The 6,000-nt window shown below is 49.9% G+C and overlaps 1 protein-coding gene across 1 annotated transcript in view; it reads right to left on the reverse strand.

The window, feature by feature from the left end:
• LOC137535013 (zinc finger protein 260-like) overlaps window positions 1-1,030 on the reverse strand; it is a 50,778-nt gene extending 49,748 nt beyond the window's left edge. Inside the window, exon 1 of the mRNA XM_068256775.1 lies at window positions 985-1,030. The gene's annotated coding sequence lies outside the window, so the exon portion shown is untranslated. The remainder of the gene's footprint in view (window positions 1-984) is intronic.
• Window positions 1,031-6,000: the final 4,970 nt, after the last annotated feature.

Consider the following 6,000-nt stretch of genomic DNA (forward strand, 5'->3'; position numbering starts at 1 on the left):
CCGTTCAGGGCAGGATTTCCTGTTAGGTATGATCGCTGGTGGCGATCGGAGGGGTGGGAGGAATAGCACAGGGATGGGGGAATCATGTAGCTAGCGCTAGGCTAGCTACATGATAAAAAAAAAAAAAAATAGTTGAAAAAAACCCAACAATCAAAACACCGGGGTGGGTAAATAAAAGAGCTTAATACAAACCTAACGACGATGCCGGTTTTCTTCTCTTTGCATTCCTGCTGCTGTTCCTGGGGACAGAGGAACGCCAACCTGAGCACGTCGCATTGGATGGTTGGGTGCTGCCCACTACCTGGTTGTCCTAATAATAATCAAAGTAGGTGAATGTGGTCAGGACATTACAGTGTAAGCTCCTGTGGTGCAGAGACTAATAAAAAGGGATCAGTGATCTCTCTACAGTACTGTACAATATGTCAGAGCCATACAAAAGTATAAAATAAGTGTGTGTGACTTTGGTGAGGAGAGCAAAAGTTTGTTTTCTTAAAACAGAAAGTATTTGCGATAATTCAGGTTGGAGTTAGCTCTGAGATGGGCACTAGTCTACTTTAGGGGACCCAGCAGGAAACCTCATAAGGAACAGTTCTCCAAACACAGCAGCCTCTGCAGCACAAAGCGTTGTGATTAGCCAAATAGTGTGGGCATGGTTTACTATAACCTATCTGAAACCTAGCAACTCGAGAGGGTGCCGACGTGACGTCCACCCAATCACATTAGCAGAATTTCCCTATGAGGTTTCCTGCTGGATCCCCAAAAGTAGACTAGTGCCTGAGATGTCTCCCAGTGCAGGACATTAGAGTGTGAGCTCCTGTGGTGCAGAGATTATGGGAAGGGATCAGTGATTTCTGTACAGTGTATATGTAGCAGCAGCTGGTGATGGGAGGAGACACAGGGGTGTTATGTGTTACAGGTATATAAATCCTTCCTGTATTATGATATCTACAATAAACCATATCAAATAAAGTTCTGTGTCATTACCTCCTCTGCTGCCAGCACCAGCAATGTCTCCCCTCTACTTCCTCCAGCCTCCTCTACCTCTATAACTTTTTTTCGGTGGCTCCTCCCCTTCCTGCCACACTGCACCACTGTGTATGTGTGTGGGATGAGGCTGCAGAGATCACAGCTCTCCTCACACCGTCCCCACTATAAACTGAAAACTTCATGCTAAATTACAGTCAGTGGGATGTGCAGTACAAAAACAAACAAAATATTAGGGGTGGCAGAATCTGCCCCCAGATAGCAGTATTAGGTACCTGTGTGTGCCTCCCTTATAGCAATATTAGGTAACTGTATGTGCCCCTCAGATAGCAGTATTAGGTACCTGTGTGTGCCTCCCTTATAGCAATATTAGGTAACTGTATGTGCCTCTCAGATAGCAGTATTCGGTACCTGTGTGTGCCTCCCTTATAGCAATATTCGGTAACTGTATGTGCCCCTCAGATAGCAGTATTAGGTAGCTGTGTGTGCTCGCAGATAGCAGTATTGGGTAACTGTGTGTGTCCTCCAGATAGCAGTAGGTAGCTGTGTGTTCCCAGATAGCACTATTGGGTAGCTGAGTGTGTTCCCAGATAGCAGTGTTAGGTAGCTGTGTTTGCCCCCCTGATAGCAGTATTAGGCAGCTGTGTTTGCACCCCAGATAGTAGTATTAGGTAGCTGTGGGTGGCTTCAGATAGAGGTTATAGGTAGTGGTGTGTGCACTCCCAGATAGCAGTAGTAGGTAGCTGTGGGTGGCTTCAGATAGAGGTTATAGGTAGTGGTGTGTGCACTCCCAGATAGCAGTAGTAGGTAGCTGTGTGTGCCCCCCAGATAGCAGTATTAGATAGCTGTGTGTGCCCCAGATAGCAGTATTAGATAGCTGTGTGTGCCTCCAGATAGCAGTATTAAAGTAAACCAGAGATCACTGTATCTAAGGAATCAATACTTACCCAGGGCTTCCTCCAGCCCTATAAGCATGTGTGAGTCTTTCACAGTTCTCCCACGGTGTGCCGTTGAGCTGCACATGCACATGTGCAGCAGTCACACGCACATGCAGAAGATCCCGACTGGCACTGCTGAGGCAGTTTTCCCGGAAGCACTGCCGCTGAACGGAGGCATGTGGGAGGACGGTGTGGGCCGCAGCCGTGCTCATGGGACTGGAGAAAGCCCCGGATAAGTAAAAAATCTTTTTACAGCAATGTCTCTGGTTTCCTTTAAGACACACCCTTGCCACACCTCTAATCACGCCCCTGCCACACCCCTAGCCAAGCCTACTACCGTACTAAAACTTCATGTGTAAAAGATGTAATATTAGAATTCAAACCACACTGGTCCTATCCATCATCATTAGTATAAGTTTTTCTTTATATTAACATTTGAAATTAAAGTGAACTTTAAAGAGACTCTGTAACAACATTTTCAGCCTTATTTCTTCTATCCTATAAGTTCCTTCCTATACCTGTTCTAATGTGGTCTGGATTACTGCAGCCTTTCCTAATTGTACTGTCTCTGTACTATATCTAATATTCTTTTCTTTGTCAAGCTTTGTAGACCCAGAGAGGAATGCACTGCCTCTGCTGTGATAGGGACAAGTTAAGCACACCCTCTGCACGCCCCCCTCTGCTCTCCTGTGTGTATGAGTCACAGGCAAGGTCTCTGCTCACAGCCAGCCTGTTTGCGAGGCTGTTTGTGACCTTGTGAACAGCTGTGAGTGCAGAGTGATCAGTGTAGAGCTCAGACAAGCAGCTAAGGCAACAAATGTGAGTAACATTCCAGCAGTCAAGTCAGCCTTGAGAGGAGCCACTGCAAACAGGCACCTGCTCTGATGATGTATATCCTGTTTGGTGGCCATCTTCATTGTTAACAAAAACAATGAATAAAACAGTGATTTTATCACCAAGAAAGCAGTGGGAAGCGGCGAAAATGTCACAGAGGGGGCTAGGAGAAGACAACAAACAGGCTGGTACGTTTATTTATGTAAGATTTTCACAGTACAGATTCTCTTTAAGTGAAAAGAAATTTGCCCACTTGTTACCTGGGGCTTCTTCCAGCCCCCTGAAGTCCTCCTGCTCCTTCACCACGATTCAATGGTCAGCTGTTCTTCCGCTGTCCCCCTCCATAATCCGACCAATTGACGAGTCGCCCAGCCACTGTACATGTGTGGCGATGGCATCCTCTATTGCGCTCCCATGGGCGGGAGTGTTCTGCGCATGTGCGGTAGCAATTTTTGCTTATTGTGCAAGCGCAGAACACTCCCGGCTAAGGGAGGACGTTGGAGGAGGTGCGTGGGATGGGGCGGTATAGCCAGTGTTGGAGGGGGACACTGAAGGAACATCAAATGTAGGATGATGGCGGGGGACCAAAAGCCGGGGGCTGGAAGTAGCCCCAGGCAATTTTTTTCAATTTAGGTTTCCTGTAAGGAATATATAAATTTAAAGGATGGAAATCAATTTTGAAGTTAATTAAACACATTTTTCAGGAGAAAAACACACATATTTACAGAGCTCAAATAAGAGGGATTTGGCTCTCAAAAGAGGGACTGTCCCTCCGAAAAATGGACAGTTCGGAACTATGCCTCCAGGTAGTGGTAATATGTAGCCAGGCAAGCAATATTACGTAGCTGTGAAGTCAGGGGAGGACTGGGACCTTTTGGCCTGGGGGGACAACACAAACTAGAGGCCCGTTTCACGCCATCCCCAGCCCAAAGCCATATCTTTCTTGTGTGCAAATCTTCAAATTGTGATGACTAACAGCCCCAGACACGCACGCACGCACACACACACACACACACACTCTCTCTCTCTGATGCCTAACCCCATTTCTCCGCACAATCTACCTGTCTGTGTCTGATGCCTAACCTTAAAGGAGTTATCAGGCTTTTTTTTTTTAATGAAAATAAGTGCTACTTACCTAGGGCTTGTCCAGCCCCAAGCTCCCAGCATGTCCCTCGCCGCAGCTCTGCAGTCAGCTGTTCGCTGCCGCTGCCTCCCAGCCCCCGGCGATGACATCAGGCCGACTGCGCCTGTGCGAGCGGCACTGTCAATCACCGCCACGTGGACCAGAGCGTACTGTGCAGACGCAGAACTACTGCGCCTGCGGAGTACACTCCGGTCCACGTGGCGGTGATTGACAGTGCTGCTCGCACAGTCGCAGTACAGGCCGACATCCAGGTCGGACTGGTGCCATCGCCGGGGACTGGGAGGCAACGGCAGCGAATGGCTGACTGCAGAGCTGCGGCGAGGGACATGCTGGGAGCGTGGGGCTGGAGGAAGCCCCGGGTAAGTAGCACTTATTTCATTAAAAATGCCTGATAACTCCTTTAAACAACCCCCCCCCCCCACACACACACACACACACACACAAACAAACCTACCTACCTGGTGATGCCTAACCCCACTCCTGCACACCCACCATACAAACTACTTGTCTGACACCTACCCCCCCCCCCCCTCCAACTACCTGTTTGACAGTGCCTAACTGCCTGCCTCCCCCCTCCCCTGCCGCCAATCACACCACAAGAAGAAAAAACGTTCCCCCTCAGGCCAGGGTCAGAATGGGGATGATTATCACACAAAAAAAACCTCAGAGGGCACTGGCCTGGGCAGAGAATTGAATTTGACAGCAGTAGCAGGCAGGCAGCAAAGTGTGAGTAACTCAGTGACAAGAAGGGAGAAGAAGTACAGAAACAAAATTTATAAAAACCACCTTCTCCTCTGGCGACCTGGACCCGACCTCCTCTATCCTCCTGTCTCCTCAGTCCTACACCTCCTCCTCCTCCACAGCAGCAAGCAGCTATAGGTGGCATCTCCGACTCCCAGCCCCCCGAGTGTCTGACTCCTCCAGCCAGGACAGCCAGCCACTCGTAGCCGCAGCTCCAGGCCCCCAGCCCCCCCAGCACAGAAAGCTGAAGAGTGAGACAGCTCACTCCGATGACACTGCAGGCACAGCAGCACGTTGCGGGCGGCAATGGCTCCAGGCGGGGGGCGGAGTCAAGCAGGGTCAACCCACCGGGCCGGAGAGGACCTAAGCTATTTGTGTCCTTGTGCCGCTCACATCCACTGCAGGCGCAGCCATGCACAAGGGCACACCACGCCCGGCCGCCTCAGCCCCTTCTCTGATTGGATACTTCAACTTGCCGGGAAATATCGCGCGAGGTTGCGATCCCCACTTCGAACCTGTCACCTGTGGTATGTCTGCGGCCGCTGCGTATAGCAGTGGCTGGCCCTAATTACTTAAGATTCGGGCGGCCCGGGGGGCAATTGCCCCCCGTCCCCCTGGGCCAGTCCTCCCCTGTGTGAAGTGCAGCAGGTCATTTTGGAGCGCGCTGCTCCCCACGCTGCGCCTGACCTAAGTGCCGCCTTAGACATGTTATTATCTCTATAGCGGCACAGCAGTGTAATTCGGATGCTGCCTGGATCCCAGATTACTTCTCCCTCGGATTGCTATGACTCAGAAAGGGAATAGGTATTAACAACGCCAGGAATTTGACTGCAGCAGAGTGAAGCGTCATTCGACTCTCCCTGCACCAAGTGACCGGGTGGCGATAATACATGTATGAGCTGTGAAGTTCAAAAAGTGAACAAAATGCATTAGTGGGCATGGCCAACGAACGCACACTGCTGACACCACCATGCGCTTTTTCGCCCAGAAACCTGGAACACAGTCACAAATACACATACTACCACTAAGTAGTAACATAAGCCCACCTTTTGCTGGTGTGTAGAGACTATGTTATTCTACAGATGGCCACCACAATACAGGAACAACTGCTGGAGTGATGGGGAGAAGGCAAAACAGCCACAGCAGTAAGGGGTCCTGTCCTGCCTGAAATAAAGGGGCTGCCACAGTAACATCCTGCTGCCATTTACCCTGATTATGTTTCCCCCCTGAGGCTGTTTCTATAAAGTGAGGTTTTTAGTGTATTACTTAGTGGGGTGTGAAGAGAGCTCTGATCTCTGAGTCTGCAGCCTCATCCCACATACATACAGGCAGGAAGGGGAGGAGCCGCAGACAGGAAGT

Source organism: Hyperolius riggenbachi, chromosome 10, assembly GCF_040937935.1.
Source record: "Hyperolius riggenbachi isolate aHypRig1 chromosome 10, aHypRig1.pri, whole genome shotgun sequence".
In the NCBI taxonomy this organism is placed as follows: domain Eukaryota; kingdom Metazoa; phylum Chordata; class Amphibia; order Anura; family Hyperoliidae; genus Hyperolius; species Hyperolius riggenbachi.